The 21555-nt window shown below is 49.6% G+C and overlaps 1 protein-coding gene and 2 non-coding genes across 4 annotated transcripts in view; 2 read left to right on the forward strand and 1 right to left on the reverse strand.

Annotated features, from left to right (window-relative positions):
- Rab11fip4 (RAB11 family interacting protein 4) overlaps positions 1-21555 on the reverse strand; it is an 80924-nt gene that overhangs the window by 54701 nt on the left and 4668 nt on the right. The gene's annotated exons all lie outside the window — the stretch shown is intronic.
- LOC113456444 lies at positions 5926-6033 on the forward strand. The gene has a single exon (XR_003377254.1). It is a non-coding gene; the product is annotated as a U6 spliceosomal RNA (small nuclear RNA).
- Positions 9409-9516, forward strand: LOC113456429. The gene has a single exon (XR_003377240.1). It is a non-coding gene; the product is annotated as a U6 spliceosomal RNA (small nuclear RNA).

Consider the following 21555-nt stretch of genomic DNA (forward strand, 5'->3'; position numbering starts at 1 on the left):
CTGCCTCTGCCTCCCGAGTGCTGGGATTAAAGGCGTGCGCCACCACCACCCGGCAAGAATACTTTTCAAGGTCTTACATTTGGTTCCCAGAACCCATACGGTAGCTCACAAATGTGTGTAACTTCAGTTCCAGGAGAATCTGATACCCTCTTCTGGACTCTACAAGCACCAGGCACACACATGGTACACATACATACACACATGCAGGCAAAGCACCCAAACACATAAAATAAAAATAAATCCTTTCTTAAAATTAAAAATTTAAAGTTGGCACCTAACACCGCACAGGTTAGCCTTGAATTGTTTTATGTATGTGTAGCCTTAAACTTCTGGTCCTCTTGCCTCTCCTCTAGTGCTGAGAACGCACCAGGCCTGGTTTATGTCACACTGGGAATCAAATTCAGGGATTCGTGAACGCTAAGTGAGTTCTCTACCAATAAGCTACATTCTGGCTGCTAAAATTTGTTTTAACAAAGCTAACCTTTGCAATAACGCTTTCACTAACAGCACACAGGGAGGGGGTCCCACCCTCCTGCAGGTGAGAAAACAGGTCAGGAAACTAGAGGCAGCAAAGAGGCAAACCGTGTACCGGGTGTCTTTCCGTCCCCTCCCCAGGACTGTCAGCTGTGCTGCTCGGTGACTCTGGGAGTGGAGAGTGGAAGCTGACTGGTGGAACTGGGAAGCCTGGGGGCTGACTGTGCTGCAGGACTGGGGGGCATAGACCTGGGGACAGGGGTGGGAACAGCTGTGACTCTAAACCTGTGGTCAGTCAAAGCGAGCTTCTCAGCATTCTGCTTCTCAAGTCAGCCCAGGATGGTAGGACAGTGAATGGAGCTTGCAACCTGCACTCAGCCAGCCAAGGTGTGAGGACAGGCTGTCTACAACCCGTGTCCCTGTCTAAGAGATGAAAGTCTTAACCGTTGCCCAAATGGTGCCAGTCCCTGACTCCCTCCCAGAGTCTGGCTGAGAATAGCGGCCCATCATCTCTGCTCCCTGTGACAAGCAGCGGTGCTGATACTGCCCTTTGATTACAAGCTCCCAGAGGGAGGAATAAAAATAAAATAGCCCTGGCAGTAGCAGCTGCCCTGTGAGGAGTGGGCCCACACGATGGGAAGGTGGCGGCCAGCTGTGCTCGCGAGGTGCTGTTTGACAGGCCATAGGAGGCTGGGAGTCCCTTACCCTGATAGCACAGGACACAACACGGCTTTTCCTGACTACATTCACACATGTGAAGGCACAAAGGGATGGCTGTCAGGCTTGGGGTCTAGCAAGGAGAAACAGATGGACTGGGAGAAAGGTAAGCGCAGTTCGCTCTGCAGGACGGAGGGGGTTCAAGGACTGTGGCTCTTGGGCCAAGTGAGAACACACGAGCCCCAGATACTCCAAGACTCCAACCAAGTCCTGGAACCCTGGGGTCTCCCTCTGAAGGGCGCTTGTTTTGTAAGAGGACCATGCCTCGACGGTTTCCCTGCCCTGATGATTCGAGCTTTACTGTTCTGGGGACAGTTTACTGGAACCCCGAGATGGCAGCGGCAAAGTACAGAGCTGACTTCATGGTCAGGATCAAAGAAGGCTTTTGGGGGAGGGGGCCTAGGGGGCCAACAAGACAGCCAGTAAAAGTGCTTGCAGTGTACGCCTGGAGACCTGCATTTGATCCCTGGTACCCAAATAAAGACGGGGAGAACCTACTCCCCAAGGTTGTCGTCTGACTTTCACACAGGTACTGTGGCATGTGTGCCCCACCCACCACATGATGCACACACAGCCGAGAACTGCGCATGCAACCATACAGCTGGTTGCACCTTAAAACCACCAGGGCAGCTTGGCAAACTCCCAATGACTGGTCAAACTACAGACCAATTAAATCTGGGAGGCTTTAAGGCTCTCCCGGTGAGCCCATGTGCGACCTACCAGCGCGTCTAGTAGACAGGGCACATGCATAAATCGCCTGGAGGTAAGAATGTAGGAATCTGTGCAGCCCAGGCTGGGTGGTCTAATCAGCTACCAGGACACACATATGGATGGGCACAAATCACGAGGGGAACGGCAAGGCCTTTAGCTGTCCCATGTGTGTTCCAGTGGAGAGGAATGGCCTCCCCGGTCAAGTGTGAGTGCAAACACCTCCCCATTCCGTTTGACAGTTCAGAGGGGCTTGGTTTGTCACAGCTCTGAGGGGCTCTGTGCTGAGGAAACCAGTCTCTTAAGGATTCCCAGAATGCCTTGTATAGCCAAGTTCCCGGAAGTATCCCGTGTCACATAGTGCTTTTTAGCTGTGCGCTTTAGGGGCTAAGTCTGAAGGGTCCATGGGGGCTGTAGTTATAAACAGTGAGGAGAAGCCAGGCCAGGCTAGGGAGGGGTTTTACTGCCTAACCTCTACCTCTGGGGTGGGGACTTTAAGTTCAGAGCCATTTTTCAAAAGCCAAGGTGTCCACATGGGTCTGAGTTGCTACTCCATCTGACCCAAAGACTACTTACTTACTTTTTTTTTTTTTTCGAGACAGGGTTTCTCTGTGGCTTTGGAGCCTGTCCTAGAACTAGCTCTGTAGACCGGGCTGGCCTCGAACTCCCAGAGATCTGCCTGCCTCTGCCTCCCGAGTGCTGGGATTAAAGGCGTGTGCCACCACTGTCGGGCTTTACTTACTTATTTACTTAATCATTTGGCTGTTGTTTGGAGACAAGTCCCTGGTTCCTAACATGGGCTGGCCTGCAACTCTCCACCTCCTGGCCTGGGCCTCAGTACTGGAATTATCTGTACCACACACCCAAACTTACAGAGATTCACCTGTCTCTGACTCCCAAGTGCTGGGGTTGAAGGCATGCACCACCACCGCCTGGCTTTAAAGACAGATTTTTTTTTTCCCAATGGGTGCCTTACACAAGAACTTGAAGTACCTTACCCCAAACCTTGTCAGGCTTTAGACACTGGTCAGGGCCTGGGGAGGCGGCAACCACTTATCCCGTCCAACCTGGCACTGAGGCACCTGTCTCATTTTCCTCCGGGAAGGTGGCAGTGACCAGAATGCAGGAGTGAGTCTTAGTAGTCATTGATCTCAGGAATCACAAGAACAATGGTCCAAGTGTCCCTGTGCTCCAGAGAGGATGCCCTAGACAGGCGTGTCCTGGTGCAGGGGAGGACTGGGGGAACCTGCTCCCAGGGAACACAGCAGAGGTAGAAGGAGGGCCACCTAGGAGAGGGAGGGAGCACCAGTTTGCAGGTGGGAGGATCTTGTTGCCAGAGACACTAAGTATCAGGTAGGAGCAGGTACTGGGCTCTGTAGACAAGTTATCGATGAACTCTGGTCCAAGGGCCCTTCATTGTTTCAACAAAGTCACCCAGTCCTAGTGTGTCGTTCCTCAAGGCACAGAAGTGAACCAGAGATAGCTCTGACCACCCGAATCTAGTGATCAACAACAACAAAAACAATTTAATCTGATAAGCATTTTATCACTATTTTTCAAACAAGGATACTGTTTGGATAAGGATACAGTACCACACAGCCTACCCATCTCACAGACCCCAGGGTCCCTGTTTGTGTAGACTGTGTTCACAGTGAGCTGAGTCCCTGTATATATCTGTAGACTGTTCACAGTGAGCTGAGTCCCTATATATCTGTACTCTGTTCACAGTGAGCTGAGTCCCTGTATCTGTAGACTGTGTTCACAGTGAGCTGAGTCCCTGTATCTGTAGACTGTGTTCATAGTGAGCTGAGTCCCTGTATATATCTGTTGACTGTTTACAGTGAGCTGAGTCCCTGTATATATCTGTAGACTGTGTTCACAGTGAGCTGAGTCCCTGTATCTGTAGACTGTGTTCACAGTGAGCTGAAGAAGGACTTAAGGGAAGGACCGGGGTAATGACACGGAGGAGAGGCTTAGGTAAGACTAGAGGGGACAGGAAGTCAGCACAGGGGCTGTCACAATAACCAGACAATGATCATGGGAAAGGCTGGGCCTGGGAGCTGCATGGGTCACGTGTTGCATTAACTTCCATGGGTGGCATGCCCACAGACTGCTAGACTAGTTCTTCCTTGCGGTTGTGTAGCCCAGGAACTCTAGAGGATGGATAGGTGGAGGGAACAGACACACATGACCGATTGGGAGTGTGGGGCCAAGTATTTTTGGAGGAGGAAGTGGCAGCTAAGCCCCAAATGCATTGTACACCATGCCCTGAGTCAGTTGGATTTGTATTTCTACAGCAAAGATTCTGGGGCTTAAAGGGGTTCCAAGAGCCAAGAAGGTTGGTAAAGAACCTCCTCCAGATGGGAGGTTCCTAGGGTGCCTAGGGTCATTCAAAGTTCAGTGCCACCAAGAACAATGACCTGAGTTTGACCTCAGGATCCACACGGTGGAAGGAGAGAACCAACTAACTCCCACAGCTTGTCCTCTGACCTCCATGTGTATACACACACACACACACACACACACATTCACACTCACACACATTCACACTCACACAAATATAATGAAGTTCAGAGGCTAAGAAGCCCAGGTCATCTCCAGGCTCCCTGTAGAGGAGGCCCTTTCTGGGGTGTCTCTCAACCTCTGAGCTATCTCTCCAGCCCTCTGGGGTATCTCTTATTTATATTCACCTCACAGTTCCCTGATCTATACCCAGACAAAGGTCTCCAGGTCAGGACCTCTGTGTTCAGGTGATGCCAGCAAAGCGGGTTTAGGGGAACACTCTTCTGTCTTGTCGCTCAACCTGGGGGCTCCTGTGATGCTCAGGTTGTCTCCTAGCAACAGCGTGCTCCTGATGAGGGACCAGGACGAGCTCTGCAAGTCCTTCTTAGTATAGCTCCTTTCACCCAGGCGGGGGCAAAGGGGCAAGGAGGGGTCTGGGATGCAGAGAAGCCACAGGATAAGTGATAGGGAATTGGCTAGCAGGAGTCCTGGGTGCAGACAACTGTGACAGCCCAGGCATCTCTAAGCCCTTCCCTTAGACAAGCGCCTTAGTTGTCAGCGTCTCAGCTTCCTCACAGTGGATACAACTGAGTGTAGTCTAAGCAGAAAGGATGGTTGGCAGTCAGAGATCAGCCATGGGCAGTGTGGGTACTTAGTTTGTGCTGCAAATATGCCAACAGCCCACCCTGTGTCTGCCTCTTGCTGAGACCTGGCTTCACAGGGAAGGTGCCCTGTGCTGAGATGGAAACAGGAGAAAGACAGGGTGGAGCGGGATGGGCGAGTGGGTGAGGAAGGGAGGACAGGAAGGAGACAGCAATCGCACAAGTGTGTGGTGACCTAGTGAGGCTTGGCCAGAAAGGAGACATTAAGCCTCCGACTTGCTTCTTCCAGGGAACAGCCCTGAGCAATCCCTCTGGGTCTCCTGGGGGCCTATGAGGTAACCCCTGTCAACTTCCCACGGGGGAAATGGGAGGCAGTAGTTGGGGGAGAGGGACCCACAGCACTGTTGAAGAAGTCAGACCATAGCACCTGGGGAGGATGCATGGTGAGGCCCTATGATAAGGACCCTCCTGTTCTTGAAGGTTAGGGATGGGCTAGCCCCTTTCTCTAGCAATGCTCTCCGTTCAGTTCATGAACACGGGACAGCTCGGCAGGACAGAGGTCCACTGAGGCTGGTCCTGCCCTGCAGAGGGTGCAAGCTTGTCCCAGGGACAGGAGGCACCACACTTCCAAGCTTCAAGCTCTCATTCTTTACCTGAGCAAAGCACTTGTCCCTAAATTGTACTTGAGCAGGACAAGCAGACCCCCACTGTCCTAAGAAGTCAGCCTTAGAGATACAGTGTTCTGTGACCCTGCCACCTACCCTACCCAGGGCCTCTTCTACCCTATAAATGCTGGCTGGGAATGTAGCTCAGTGGGTAGCGTGTTTGCTTCACATGTATGAAGCTCTGGTGTGGTGGTACATGCCTGGAATCCTAGGATTCGGGGGCAGGGAGGAGAGGACCAGCTTAAGACCATTCTGGGGTGCTCGCTTCAGCAGCACACAAACTAAAGGTGGAGCAATACAGAGTGGATTAGCACGGCCCCTGTGCAAAGGGCGACACACAAACTCGTTAAGTGTCCCATTTATTTTTTTCCTTGAGACAGGGTTTCACTGTGTAACAGCCCTGGCTATCCTGGAACTCATTCCAGGCTGACTTCAAACTCACCAAGATCCACCTGCCTCTGCCTCCTGAGTCCTGGGATTAAAGATGTGCACCACCACTTCCTGGCAAGAGTCCCATATTTTTAATAAAAGTATGTACTTTACAAAAAAAAAGTTTTAAAAGACCATCCTTGGCTACACAGTGAGCTCCAGGCCAGCCTGGCCCACTTGAGACCTAGCTTCAAAAACAAAAGGAAACCCAAACCCAGCTGCCCTTGGTAATGCTGGCCATTCAGGTCCAGTCTCATCCCTATGGCAACAGCCTCTTTCCTACTGAAGACTTCCTTACTCCTTTTCCAATACAACCTCTCCTTCCTTAATTATAATTCATTGTGGATTTTTTCCCTTGACATCTGTAAAATTATTTACGATAAAAGACATATTCAGAGTGGGACCAACAAGATAAAAATAAGCCACAGAGAAAAAGGAGGGCAGCAGTCACACAGACAGACAGACAGACAGACAGACAGACAGCATGTAGATTCGCAGGCCTCACAGGGGAACTCATGCTAACTGGAGTGATTCTCACCATCTGACGAAGGTCCATTAGGAAAGAGCGGGTGCCAAGCCCAGCGCAGAATGACTGAGCAGAGGACAGATCCAGCTCGTAAAGAAGGTTCCAGGGGCGAGTACCAGGAAGCTACCACTCACACTCCCCACAGGGTGCTTCCCGTGGAGTGGTGGAGATGGGATGGAGAAGGGAGAGCCCAGATAGCCAAGCCTGGAGCAGGACTCTGGAGAGAGACGAGAGCTCTAAAGGAGGAGGCTCTACTTCCTTCCTGAGGTGTCCCATGTCACCTGGAGCTGAGCTCCTGCCTACAGTCAGGACAGAGGCCCTGCAGGTGGAAGGGCAGCCACTTGTCATCAGCCCCAACACTGATAACATGCCTCTAACCCGCCACTCATCTTCACAGCACTTCAGCTTACATTAAAAACGTCTTTCTGGGAGCGGGAGAGAAGGAGCAACGGGTAAGAGCAGCCGTTGCTCTTGCAGAGGACCAGGGTTCAGTTCCCAGCATCCCCCTGCACGGTGGCTCAAACCATTCATAACTCCCTTTTCAGGAAATGCGATGTCCTTTTCTGCCCTGCTCGGGCACTGCACATGTAAGGTACAGGGACATGCATGCGAATGAAATACCCATACATATAAAACAAAAATAAGTAAACCTCAAGCAAACAACTGCTTCAGGAGAGCCCTCTGGCAGGAAGCCTGTAACTACAGTGCTGGGGCAAGGCACGCCTGGGGTGAGCAAGGCAGCCTGGGCAGGGTAAATACTCAGCTTCCTACACTGTTGGGCCCAGAGACTTAGATCAGGTAGACATGGAGGTCTCTGTATGAAGGGCCTTAGAGAGAGACTGAGACAAGGACCTGGGAGGGACTAAACAGACCCCCAAATATGCTACTTTAACAGTATTATTTTGTGAGTTGTTTTGTTTTGAGACAGGGTTTCCCTGTCTACCCCTGGCTATCCTGGAAGTGTCTCTGTAGACTAGGCTGGTCTCAAACTCAGTGAACCTCCTGCCTCCGCCTCTTGAGGGCTGGGATTAAAAATGTGCACCACCATGCCTGGCTGATATAAGATTCTTCTGAGTTAAAGACAATAGAGAAATAGCAGACATCACATGTGGAGAAGCAGGCTAGATATCGCCCTTCATGAAGAAGACTTGAGCCAGGCATCGCAGTTCATGCCTGTAATCCCAGCCCTTAGGAGGCTGAGGTAGGAGGGTTGCTATGAGATCAAGCCTAGCTTAGGCTACAGTAAGACTTCATCTAAAATTTAAACAGAGAAAAATAAGAAGTTAAAAAAAAATAAAAAAAGAGGAGGAGGGGAGTGACGACATGAATTTGTAAGTTTATGCCAAAAGGAGAACAGCAAGGATGCTGATCCCCAGCCTTGGATACAAAGCAAGTTTCAGGCTGAAGGTTAACTACATTGTGTGTGTGTGTGTGTGTGTGTGTGTGTGTGTGTGTGTGTGTGTTGTGGGGGGTCAGGCAGAGACTGAGACACACATATACAGAGAGACCAGAGGGAAGGCAGAGAGGAAAGAGAGAGGAGAGTGGAGGGCAGAGAGAGGAGGAGAGAGGGAGAGAGAAAGACTGAGTGATATTGAGATTTCTTTGGTCAGTTTAATTTGAGGGTTCTAGAGAGAGGGTCTGGGAGAGTAGAGAAAACCCTCTTACTCTCCTGCAGAGACCACTCCTCCTCCCACAGCGTGCAAAGGGCTAACCTGGCGGTGGAGGGTTTGCACCTCCATACCAGAGGCCCTGGGGTCAGGCTCTAGCATGCTGCCCACACAAATCCAAAGGGTTATGCTATATCATAGTATTTTAGCCATTTTTGTTTTCCTGGTCACAAGAATGTAGCAGGAACCAAACGAGCTCAGCTGCTTACCTTTAAGGAGCCCTCTAAACATTTCTGCCCTGGGATCAGATGGTCCCCACCCTGCAGGAAGGCCTAAGGTTGAGTTTCCCAGTTCAGCAGGAGCAGCTGATGACAAAGGGGTGGGGACAACAGTGGGTTGCGGTCAGGGATATAGGACTGACCACTGTGGGAGCCCAGCACCCCTGGGGCAAAAGATATCAGCCAATTAAAATCTGCTTTATAATCTGAAATTCCAGCATTTTCTAGGCTGTGCTCTGCAGGTATTCCTGGAGAAACACCGATAACCACTCCCAGGCAGGGAAAATAGTGGTAAAGAAAGCTCCCAAGTTTAATTTCACAATTTGGGGTGGGTGGGTGGGTGGGTAGAGAGATGGCTCCAGTGGTTAAGAGCATTGGCTGCTCTTCCAGAGGACATGGGTTCAATTCCCAGCACCCATATGACAGTTTACAACTGAGATTATGGTTCCAGGGGATCCAATGCAGTCTTCCGGCCTCGGTGGGTACGGCACACATGTGGCACGCTTAAAAGCAGGCAAAATACTCATACACATAAAATAAAAATAGATAGGCTGGACAGAGTGGTACACATCTCTAATCCCAGCACTCCAGAGGAACTCAGAGAGGATCTCTGTGAGTTCAAGGCCAGCCTGCTTTACATAGTGAATTCCAGAACAGCCAGAGCTACATAATAGATTCTGTCTCAAAAAAAACCTAACTGAATAAATAAATAATTATCATTTTTTTTTTAAAAAATAATGTTTATTAAAGAAATCACAATTTGGAACCCAGCATGGTGGCATACACCTACTACTAATATAGCTACTTTGGAAGCTGAGGTAGGAAGATTGCCCAAGGCAGAAGTTTGAAGCCAGACTGGACCACGTGGAGACGACTTCCATCTCAAATAAACAATCATGAGTGCTCACTTCAGCAGCACATATACTAAAACTGGAAAAATACAGAGAAGATTAGCATGGCCCCCTGCATAAGGCTGGCATGCAAATTCATGAAGGGCTCCATATATAAAACAAACAAACACGAATTAATTCTGTCGGCAAGGCCGGTCAAGTAGGCTTACTTTTGTCTACTTCCCAAAACCAATGACGGTCAGTTGATTGGTAGGCACTGCCTTCTAACCCCCAGCAGATACAGGGCCTGGCTTTCTGCTGAGAGGGAGGTACAGAGAGAGAGCAGATCAGAGAAGCAGGAAGCTGAGTACCGTTCCTGGCAGAGTCTGTCCTGTCTGTCACTGCAGCAGAGAAGTGGAGACAGGAACCCGGAGGGCCTCGCTGCACATGAGAGTGCCAGCCAGGCTGGAAATGGCACGCTGGTGGATGGAGGAGATGCGGTGAGGAGTGGCCCCAGCGATGTCTACGGCATCTAAGGGTGAGGCCAGGCAGAGAGCACGGGTGAAGCTTGGTCAGCAGTGTGGACACTATCACTAGAGATTCCGAGAAAGGAGGGGACAAAGTCTGAGAACAAAGTCCCCGTGTAGCTGGGAGGGGTTCTGGGCCTCCTGCTAGCTCTCTTTAGGAGTCTTTCCCAAGCACCCATGCATGTGTGCATTTTGAGGCCTCTGACCTGGTCTCTTAAGTGCTCCTGGGTTTCTAGGTTGGAGCGAGTCCCTCCCTGGCACAAGGGCGAGCTTCCCATCTGGGATGCATCCACTCAAACAGCATGCCCCTGATGTGCACCAGGAAAGGTGCAGAGTGTTGGAGGCACACACTTGGGGTCCCAGGGGAGGTTCTGGACGTGGATGAGAGAGACTAGAGAGACGAGTGTCCGGTGTGAAGGATGTGACCGGGTGGATGGGCAGGAAGAGGGCACTGGTGGTAGTACCTGATCACAAAGGGCAGACAGGGTGGGGGGGTAGGAGAATCGTCTGAATGCACAGGTTGGTTTATCTACCTGACACAAACCTGGATATATCTAGGACAAGGGAATCTTTTTTTTTTTAAATATTTATTTATTTATTTATTATGTATACCATATTCTGTCCGTGTGTATGCCTGCAGGCCAGAAGAGGGCACCAGACCTCATTATAGATGGTTGTGAGCCACCATGTGGTTGCTGGGAATTGAACTCAGGACCTTTGGAAGAGCAGGCAATGCTCTTAACCACTGAGCCATCTCTCCAGCCCTAGGACAAGGGAATCTTAAGTGATGAAAATTCTATCAGATTGGCTGTGGGGCATTGTTTTGATCAATAATTGATGTGGGAAGACCCAGTCTGTGGGTCTGTGCCATCTTTGGGCAGGTGATCCTGGGGTATAAAAGAAGCAGGCAGAGCAAGGCAGTAAGCAGCATTCCTCCACGGCCTCTGCCCTGCTCCTGCCTGGAGTTCTCGCTCTGACTTCTCTTAGTGACCGAGTGTGACTATCCTGAAGGAGCCCTCACTCAGCAGCCTGGCTAAAGCCTCTCCGTCGAGAAGCCAGAATCCCACCGTAACTAACATTAGCGTTGTAGTTGCTAGCATGATGTCACTATCCCTCTCATATGGACCTTTGACGCTGACATCAATGGCTCTTGGATTAACATCAAGGCCTGGATGAGTTATGAGCTTGGGCAGGCTCTCCCGCCTCTCTTCAGGTGTTTTCTGGGGATCTCAAGGCTGTTAACTTTGCTGCCTCCTTGTATCTCTGTGACCTCATTGGCCATAATCCCGTCGGGAGTCTATAGGAGCCATCCTGTGATCTCATTTGGGTTTCTTAGCAACCTTTTGAAGATAATAGTCTCAAACCCCACCAAAGTCCTACCTACAACTATCTAAAGACTATAAAGTAAGTCTCTCTCTCTCTCTCTCTCTCTCTCTCTCTCTCTCAGAACCCACACCCATGCTATCCAGTGCATCTGGCTTTATTTCTAAGTACCCCCCTCATGGTTAAAATCTATATTAAAAACATCTTATAACGAAAGGGTAAACTCTGCTTCATACGGCTTAGCCTAAAATTCGTTTCTGTGTCACAGCCGCAAATCCTAGTTTGGCTTGAACTGAGGCCCTTAAAAGATGAGGGAACCCGTCAGGCTGCTGTGGGCAGAGTGGAGCTGCGTCTCCTGCTTCTGTCCCCCTCGGCAAGTTCCAAGTTAGAGGCTTAGAGGACAATTCTGACAGTTGGATGGAAAATTTGTCACAGAAAGGCAAGAGAGTGTAAGATGTGGGTTGGAAGGAGCTACGGGCTCGGCAAGGGTCGGGAGAAGGGCATGGGTGACTCAAGACATATTCTAGATCAAATCCATAGAACTTTGTAGTGCTCCAGGTGAGGGATGAGGAAAAGGAGGGAGCAAGGATGGATTAATTAATGACAATTGACCTTTGAGCTGAGCAGCTAGATGGGGAGCCTAAGAGGTACATTCCTGGGGTGCAGGAGTAGACTGGGGAGTGCAGGACCAGGCTGGGACCTCCCTCAGGCACACGTCTGCAAAGGCACCATCTGCCATGTCACCGGCACTTCCATCACGTCCTACGGTCCCTCAGGTAAGGCACCAGACACAGGGAGGTCCCTGGTACGAGCCCTGTCTTACAGTTTTCTATAACCTGCTATGATATTCTCAGCTCAGCTCCAAGAAGGAGGAGATATGGCCCAAAGGAGGCTGCGGAACAACTCACTATTCTAGGCTGAGGTCACTGAAGAGATTTGACAGCTGATATTGTGTGATTCTGGCTTAGATCCGAGGTCAGAACAAGAAGCTAGAGACTGGGGAAATACGAACGTAGTTTATATTAGATGTTATGTTGCATCCATCCTAAATTCCCTGCAAGCGACAAGACTGTTGTGGTTATGTGGGAGAAGGCCCTTGGGCTTAGGACCATCCAGAATTTAAAAATTAAGGCCAGGTGAGGTGGTGAACAACACTCGGGAAGGCAGGAGGGTCACAGTATTTCAAGGTTAACCTCCTTTCCACAGCAAAAGGCAAACAAATTCCCCAGCAATAAACACACACACACACACACACACACACACACACACACACACACACACACGCTAATTGCTGAGTTTAAATAAATGGATTTGTTTTGCTCTTATAATTTTTCTAAAAGGTGAAAGCTTTTTAAATTATAAAGTCAGAGCACAGCATCCCAGTGACTCTACAGCCCTCTGTCTGGAGAGCAAAGGCATGCTCACTGCATCCAGGACTGCTTCCTTCCTCAGCTGAGAATCAATCCAATAAGCTGGTTTGTTCTATAGGACTATGAATGCTTTGGGCCAGGGTATAATCCCAAACTGTGGCCAGAGGATATCTACCAAACCACAGAAAAACATAAAAATGCCAGGGACACGTGAACACACAGCAGGCCAAGCAAGGGCCATTTGCATTTGCAAGGAACAAGATTCTTCTTACCAGGCCTCCACTTCCTTACTCAGAGAAAGCACTGACAGGCACTGGCCAGAGGGCAGAGTCCAATGCTCTGTGGTTTCATGGAATTACCCTGAGGACTTCAAAACACAGAGGTCACCTCCTGGGTCAGAGGCCCTGCCTGATTATGGAGACTCTTACAAACTCCCAGGTCACCCTAACATACCCCAAAGCTTGAGGACACTGGTTTAGACAGTGAATTTGTGTTAGAATTACCTGGGGAAAAGGGGGGGGGGTAATGAAATGAGAATCTCTGTGCAATAGGACTTATGGTTTTGTTTTGTTTTTTTTGACAGTTCCTTCCTGATTCCAGTGTGCAGCCAGGCCTGAGAACACTGGTTCAGGCTGTGTTGCTTCTGAAAGCTAACTCTTACATGTGCACATGCATGTGTACATGTATGTGTGACATGTTTTCCTACATGTCAGAGATTTAGTGCACTGATGAGGGAAGGTTCACAGGACTAAAGGGACCAGAGTATGTGTGGTCTGTGAAAGAATGTTTGCTGAAGAGAGACAGCACAGTTGGGCACATAAATGGTTAACAAAACCAAAATATTTCCCTCCTCTGGGCTCAGAAAAGGTAGAACCTATGAGCCCACTCCGGACAGCTTCATGGAGCCCTCCCATAGCAAGGCTAAGTCATAAGGATGCACCTGAGCATGGGGTGGGGCTGTCCTGGGAGACAGAAACCTCAGACCAGCTCAGCCCAGACTTCACAGGGAATGGTTAGAGCAGGAGGTGAAGGGCTGGATGGCTGGGGGCAGCCCTGTGGGCTGGGCTCCACTCCTGGGCTGCTCTGCTTAGCTGGTCAGGCTCAGAGTTCAACTACTTCCTGAAGGTTTTCTTCCAGGAGCTCTGAGCCTTAGCATAAATCAGGGATTTGGGGGTTTGTTCGTTTGTTTTTGGAGGGAACATTTGTGGGAACAAAGAAGAGACAGGGAGCACACACGTGGAAACAATTAAGGACAGGTCCTTCCTCTCATTGCCACCCCACACACATGGGATGCCACCCCCGAACCGCCACGCTCTGCAGAGTCCCAAGAATGTCTTTCCGAAAAACGTATTCTTAGAACTTAAAAGTGCAGCTTGTCAGCCAGGTGGTGGTGGCGCTCGCCTGTAATCGTAGCACTTGGGAAGCAGAGAGAGACAGATCTCTGTGAGTTTGAGGCCAGCCTGGTCTAACAGAGTGAGTTCTAGGACAGACTTCAAAAGCTACACAGAGAAACTGTGAAGGGGCCTGTCTTGAACCCCCCTAAAAAAGGTGCAGTTTGTCATGAGTGGCCTTAGGAATATGCTTCTGGGGGGAGGATAAAGGGGTGGTGGTCTGCGATGCTTAGGGCCTATGCCGAGGGATCTGTAGCGCTCTTAGGCTGGGTACAGGGCAGACAGGCCTGCTCTGACAAGATGGGCTTTGGCAGTGCCCTCTGAATGTGAGCAGAAGCCATGTGGTATCCAAGATAAAGCCCTGGTCCCCCCAAACCCCACTAGCTTTGCTACTGTGTATGTTAGGGGAGGGAGGCTGTGTTAGCACAGCCTTGGAAGGATTTCAGGACGACCTGTAGGAATGTCCCTTTCCTCCCACCTTGTGGGTCCTGGGGGTGGAACTCAGGCTTGGCGGCAGGCACTATCCACTGAGTTACCTCAGTAGCCCAAGAGAGAAGGATTTACTTATGTAGACATGTTTGCCTGTGTGTACATGAGCACAACATACGTGCCTGGTACTGGCAGAGGCCAGAGGATGGTGTCAGATCTGGAGTTACACACAGCCGTGAGCTGCATGTAGGTGCAAGGAACTGAGCCTGGATCCTATACAAGAGCACTAAGGGCTCTGAACCACTAAGTCATTTCTCCAGTCCCAAGAAAAAAACCTCTTAGTGACCAAAATTCACACCAAGGAGTCACATTTATTTATTTATTTATTTATTTATTTATTTATTTATTTATTTATTATTTATTTATTTATTTATAGGCAGGGTCTCACTATATAGCCTTGGCTGGCCTGGAACTTGATATGCAGATCAGGCTGGCTTGGAAGTCACAGAGATTCACCTGCTTCCATGTCCAGATACTGGGATTAAAGGCATGTGCCACCACAACCTGCCAAAGTCCGATATAATTACACTCCAAAAGAGGGGTTCTTATTAGCTCCAACCTCTCAGGTTTGATTTTGAGAAACCAGCAATGCCAGTGCCAACAGGTGGGGAGCTGGGAGGCTCAGGAGCTGGCTCAGCAGGTAAAGGGACCTGCCTCAAGCCTGACACCTGAGTTAGATTCTCAGGACCGGGGGCTGGAGAGATGGCTCAGTGGTTAAGAGCATTGCCTGCTCTTCCAAAGGTCCTGAGTTCAATTCCCAGCAACCACATGGTGGCTCACAACCATCTGTAGTGACGTCTGGTGCCCTCTTCTGGTCGGCAGACATACAGACAGAATATTGTATATTCATAATAAATAAATAAATATTAAAAAAAAAGAAATGCTAGATTCTCAGGACCCACATGGCGGAGGGACAGAACTGACTCTCATATTGTCTCCTGACTTGCACAGGCCCACTGTGGCATAGTGTGCCTGCACACACACACACAACACACACACACGCACGTGCATACACACACACACACACACACACACACAGACACACAAATAAATAAATGCAAAAACAGTAAAACCAGGGAGCTGGAGAGATGGCTCAGTGGTTAAGGTCTCTTCCTGTTCTTTTAGGGAACACGAGTTTGGCTCTCAGCATCCATGCTGGGAAGCTCATAACTGTCTGTAACTCCAGCCCCAGGGGATCAAATGCCCTCTTCTGGCCCAAACCCACACATATATACACATAAATAGAATAAAAGCAAAATATTTTTTAAAAAAGACCTAAGGAAATCTTGATGAGCTTCTCAGAGAGGAACTGGTGGGCGTGTCGGCAGCATTACTGTTTGTTTCCTTTCAATGAAGAGTTTGCACTTGCGGGTAGCAGGGAACTCTTTCCTGAAAAGCAGCAGCACGCATTTCACACGGACGGACGGACCGACGGACGGACGGACGCAGAGGCAGCCACAGTCAGCATCGTCCATTGCCCTCAACCAAGCACGAATCAGAAACGCTGGAGGTGTAGCTCAGAGGGAGAGCCTATGCTTAGCATATTCTAGGTCCTAGGTTCACGATGGCTCCCAGCACTAAGTCACACCAGCAAACAGACCACCAAGAAGGAGGAAGTGCTGGACACCTCCGGGCTTGTTTCCATCTCCTTTCTCCTAGCGTGTGAGCTGTAGTAGGTATTTGCATAGCATCTGCATTGCTTTAGTTATTACAAGGAACTTAGAGATGACAGCAGAGACACCAGAGGATGTGCTTGGGCTATATGCAAACGCTATGCAATTTTATATACGATGCTTGATGCGTGAGCACCCATGAGTTTAGGTGTCCTTATTGGTCCTGGAACCAATCCCCTGCAGATACCAAGGGTTGGTTCTAACTCAAACCTGCTGTCATGTTTGAAAACAGTCATAGGACTGGGTGTGCAGTGCACACCTTTAGTTTTAGCACTGTGGAGGCAGAGCAGGCTGATCCCTGGTCAACCTGATCTACAGGCTAGCCAAGGCTACACAGAGACCCTATCTATCTCCCAAAATAAAACAAAAAACCAAACAAACAAACAAGAAAAAAAGAAGCAAGTGGACGTGGTTATAGTCTAATAAAACGTTATACAGTCAGCCTTTAACCCACCCTAAAGGAGGACAGAGGTCTATTCTTCCTTCTTCTATATGTGCTATCCAGTTTTCTCAACATCACAAACTGAAGGGACTGTTCTCACTCCACCTTTGTCAGAATCGAGGTCGGCTGCCAGTGGGGACTTGTTCCTGCTCCCTGTTCTGTCCTATTGCTCTGTATGTTGGCTTTCATGTCAGGACCTTGTAGCTTTGCAGAGTTTTTAATGACGATGGGGAGAGAGACTTAGGGACAAGTATGATTATTACATTGCTTCTGTTAATTCTCAAAGTCACCTTAAAATGTATGTGTCGGCCATAGGAAATAATAAGCAATAGTGAGTTGTCCTTGGTGGTTCTGTTGAGGAAGGAAGACAGGATGGGGGAGATGGCAGTGGGTTGGTGACAGGAAGATTTGGTGATGGGGAGCGAACAGCACTTGTATATTATACAGTCTTTGTATTGTACAATTGGAAAACAGAATTGATACAGTCTTCTCGGCTACACCAGTTAAAAACAAAAAAATTATAAAACTATTACAAATCTATTTTTAAAAGATTGATTTCTTTTTATTTTATGTGTTTTGCTTGTATGTATGCATGTGCACCACATGCATGCAGTGGCCACAAAGGTCAGAAGAGGGTACTGGATTGCCTGGGACTGGAGTTATAGACAGCTTTGAGCTGTCATGTGCCCCAAATCTGGGTCCCATGGAAAATCACCCAGCCCTCTTAACCCCTGAACCACCTCTCCAGACCTAAGATCATCCAGCTCTCTTAACCCCTGAACCACCTCTCCAGCCCAAAGATCATCTAGCCCTCTTAAACACTGAACCACTGAGCCACCTTTCCAGCCCTAAACGTTTATTTTAAGATGGCTCATGTCTATAATCCCAGAGTTGGGAGGATGAGGCAGAAGGATTACTTACTGTTATTTCAAGGCCAACTTGGGCTACACAGTGAATGCCAGGCCAGCCTGGGCTTTATACCGAGTTCAAAAATAGTTAGAACCACAAAGTGAGATCCTGTCTCGAAGTAACAACAGCAACAAAAATTTATTTCAAAAATGAAAATCTGCACAGTTTTCGCTCTGATTCCATTTCTAGATATCTACTCTTCTAGATGCTTAGATAAACGCTCTCAGATACAGAGGAGGAGAGGCGACGACAGGGCCCTGATGTCATTGTTAGCACTCTGCCATCGTTATAACCCCACAGCACACACAGAACCATCTGCAGAGTAAGATTGAGGCAGTGACTGCCACCCGCTCGGGCCCCCAGAAAGCCCAGTGAAGATCCTCAGGCCGGAGCCAAGGGTGCTGGGAAAACGGGATGCCTGAGGAAGTTTTAAAACACAAAAATACTAGGCAGCCTATGACAGTCAGGGGGCAGAACAGATGGCCCAGAAAAAAGGCAAACCTCACAAAGGCCTGGAGGCGAGATAGAACACAGCCTTCCCAGGAAGTAAGCAGATGGAGGCTGGAGAGATGGGTCAGTAGTTGGAGTGCTAGGTGTGCAAGCATGAGGCCTGAAGATCGACTCTCAGACCCCGCTAACCATGTAACAAACGGGCATAACCCCACCACACCTGTGAGCCCGGCACCCATGTAACAGACAGACATAATCCCACCACACCTGTGAGCCTGGCACCCATGTAACAAACAGACATAATCCTACCACACCTGTGAGCCCAGCACTGAGGGGAACAGAGACAAGGAAACTTGGGCTGCAGGTTCAGGGAGTGACTGTGCCTCAAAGGAAGAGCAGTGACAGAAGTGGGCACTGTGTGTCCTCCTTTGATATCCACCATGCGCTCCCAGGTTCACATAACAAAAGTAAAGAGAAGGTCAGCACCACCAGTTTTGGGGAGGGAGATACACTACAGTGAGAAGCAGGTAGGACCTGAGGTTACGTTTCCTCCCTTGTTAGGAGGGCCACACACTGTGACTGTGGAAAGTGAACAGCAGAGCTAGCAGGTGACTGGGTAGGTGGTGGCTGTGACAGAAGAGGGAGTCGTGGGGAGCAGGGCGCTGGAGGCTGCAGCACGTGAGGACATCATGGGTGACCTTCTGGCCTGGGCTTGGGTGAATGATAACACTAGATTCTGACATTGGCACAGGAGGAGCAGGTGGCCTGCACCCTTTGGTTTAATGGGTTCCCTATTAATCTACCTATGTAGATGGATGACCAAACACCCAGAATCTCAGTTCTGAGTTAGTTTTTGCTTAACTGCCTGCCAAGGGTGACTACAGCCCCTGACCAGCATCCCCTTGTTTTGATACCCATGGCCCATATCTCCTCAGCCCTCCTCACTATATGGACTGGGGACTACACAAGACCTTTAGAACAGACTGGGCTCCGGAGAGACTTGTCCCGGAGACACCATCCCTGGACACCTGGGCATCCTCTCGCCAGACCAACGTTTTCTGAATTGAGAAACACACTCAACAGGTGTTCAGTAGCGCTCAGTGATGCTCTCCCTGACAGGTGTGACAGGCTCTGAGGACACAGGCATCCACGGCAGTCAGACACCAGTACTGCACAGGAACATCCAGAAACATTACAGAAACATCCAGAAAGGATTCTCCCAAGTCAAAGACCCAGGGTGGTGCCCAGCATCAGGGGCTCCATGGGACGGGGAAGAAGGGCAGACAGCAGAGGCCCACCCTACAGCCAATAAGAAAGCATTTTACTGACTCAAGGTGACTCCCACCAAGCCATGAGGCTGGAAGCGATGCCCACACCCTGAAGAATTCATCTCCCTCCACCCAGGGGGCTCGGCTGCAGTCCTGACATCTAGCCAATTACCATCCTTTACCTCCCGAAGCCACACTGCTCAGATCCGTATTCCCCACAGACCCACCAGAAACTCAGAGGAACCAGAAGCTGGCCGGCTTCTTGGTTTCAGTCTCAGGCTGACCCCTAGGGGACATATGGAGCACAGCAAGGTATGGGGTGCCTGGCCCATAGCATTAGGACCCGCCTCTAGTGGGCTCCCTTTGAAGATGCTGCCTCTGAAGATCTATGGTTCTGCCCAATCTGTCCCAGGAGCCAGAATTCCAGTGCACTCTGAGGACTCACTCTGCCTGGCTGGTTTGGTGACACTCAGGAGCCCACAGGAAGGAGCTAGCCCAGGTCCACCAAGCTGTCTGACTAAGGCAAACAAAGCAGGTCACCTACCATGTTCACCACCTGGGCTGGGTGCTCTGGCCAGTTGAGCCACTTGTAGGGCCCAGAGCTGTGTGGACGACGGAAAGAGGTTTGCCTGGAAGAGGCTAAAACCCCAAAGACACAAACACATTCACATTATACAGTCCCACGGGAAAGAGTCAGGGTTGCCGTGATGACTGACCCCCATCTTTTGCCTCCCTGGAACTTCTGAATTTTGGAAAACAATAACAACAAAAATATATCACTTTACAAAAAAAAATCCTTCCTGGAAGGTATTTCCCCTCTTTACTGAATGCACGATTTTTTTTCTGGCTGTGTTCCAGAGTGCTTGGTTGTCACAAAACCAGCGGGAGCCGTGGGGGCATGTCTCTGATCCTGAGTACCCTTGGGGTAACCCTGGCCTCAGGGCTTCTCTGTTTTCCAACGACTCAGCACGGGCTTTTGAAACATTGGAACCCCAAAGTAAACTGGATAAAGAGGCTTACAGGGTAGGGGTGGGGTAGGGGTGGCAATGGGGTAAGGGTGGGGGTAGGGGTGAGGATCAGTGCTTTGTGCTCTCACTAAATCAGACCTAGACCGGTTGAGCAAGTCTTGCTTCCTAGCCAAGGAAACAGAGGTTCTGAGATGTTGCGGGGAAACTTGCTGAGGTTGTATGACTGGCCAAATGGCCAAAGTCAGGTATGGACCCCATTTTAAATGATGGCACAGGCTATAGCCTACTCATTCTGCATCCTCCACGAAGGCTGTACCCCAAAAGATACCTGGGTCACTTAGTGTCTGCCCCATGTTGGGGGTTCTCTGTCCCAGATCTGGTTCCGCTGGCCCCAAATACACCCCCCTCCATGCACTGGGCCCAGTAAGGCAGATCTGGAGTCCTTGCTCACAAGCCCCAGTTATCCTGGCCCACCTCTAAGAGGTCTCATGTTGAGCACAGTCTGGACACCTGGCCCCACACAGGCTGTGCCTTTAGTCTCTGTCACCCTCAAACTGTTAAATGAAATTCACAGGTGGCCCTTGGTGTGGCCAGGTCTATACACGAAGCAAACTGGATCAAAAGAGCCTGCTTCGTGATGATGTTCACGACACCACAACGGAACCTAAGCTGTCATGTGGCCTTCCCAGAAATCAGGAGAGTTTTAGCTGGCATGATAAGGAAGTCCTTTGCTCCCTTAACCGTTTCAAAAAAAAAGGAAAAGAAAGCAGTTTGATGGGGGCCAATCAGCTTTGTGTCCCTATTATTCAGCTTCCTTGTTCCTGTGATGGCTAAGCTTTGTTTTAGGTTCTGCACTTAAGAGGTCTATAAAACGAAAATGCCTCTGCTGTGTCAGCCCTATTTACCCAGGGACAGATAACTTCCTGGAATGCTTGGGCTGCGCCTAACAAGCCACAAGCTTTCGCTTCTATACGTAAGCTTGGACGCCCCAACAACAGAGGATGTGTGCTCGATCACACACAGGAGGGAGGTACATAAGCACGAAATATGTCAGGATGCATACTTTCCGGTGATTGGACCAACTTTCGCTTTTATAAGCCCTTGACTGATGAATGAATCAGGGCCATACTCTGAGCATGAGTCTCAAGTATGGACCTGGCCAGTATCCATGGTCCTGATCAGTATTTAGTAAAGCCTCTTATTTATTAAATTTTATTCATGGTTAGACAGGTGAATCTCCAATGACCCCAGACCCATAATAGTTCCCACCTTACAAAACCCACTGTTCTTTTCCTGCGCTAGACCTACGTATCAGATCTGCTGTCTTGGTGACAGAGGCCTGAGAAAAACAAGGAAGGAAGGAAGGAAGGAAGGAAGGAAGGAAGGAAGGAAGGAGGGAGGGAGGGA

The sequence above is a fragment of the Microtus ochrogaster genome, chromosome 7 (genome assembly GCF_000317375.1).
Source record: "Microtus ochrogaster isolate Prairie Vole_2 chromosome 7, MicOch1.0, whole genome shotgun sequence".
Taxonomy (NCBI): Eukaryota; Metazoa; Chordata; class Mammalia; order Rodentia; family Cricetidae; genus Microtus; species Microtus ochrogaster.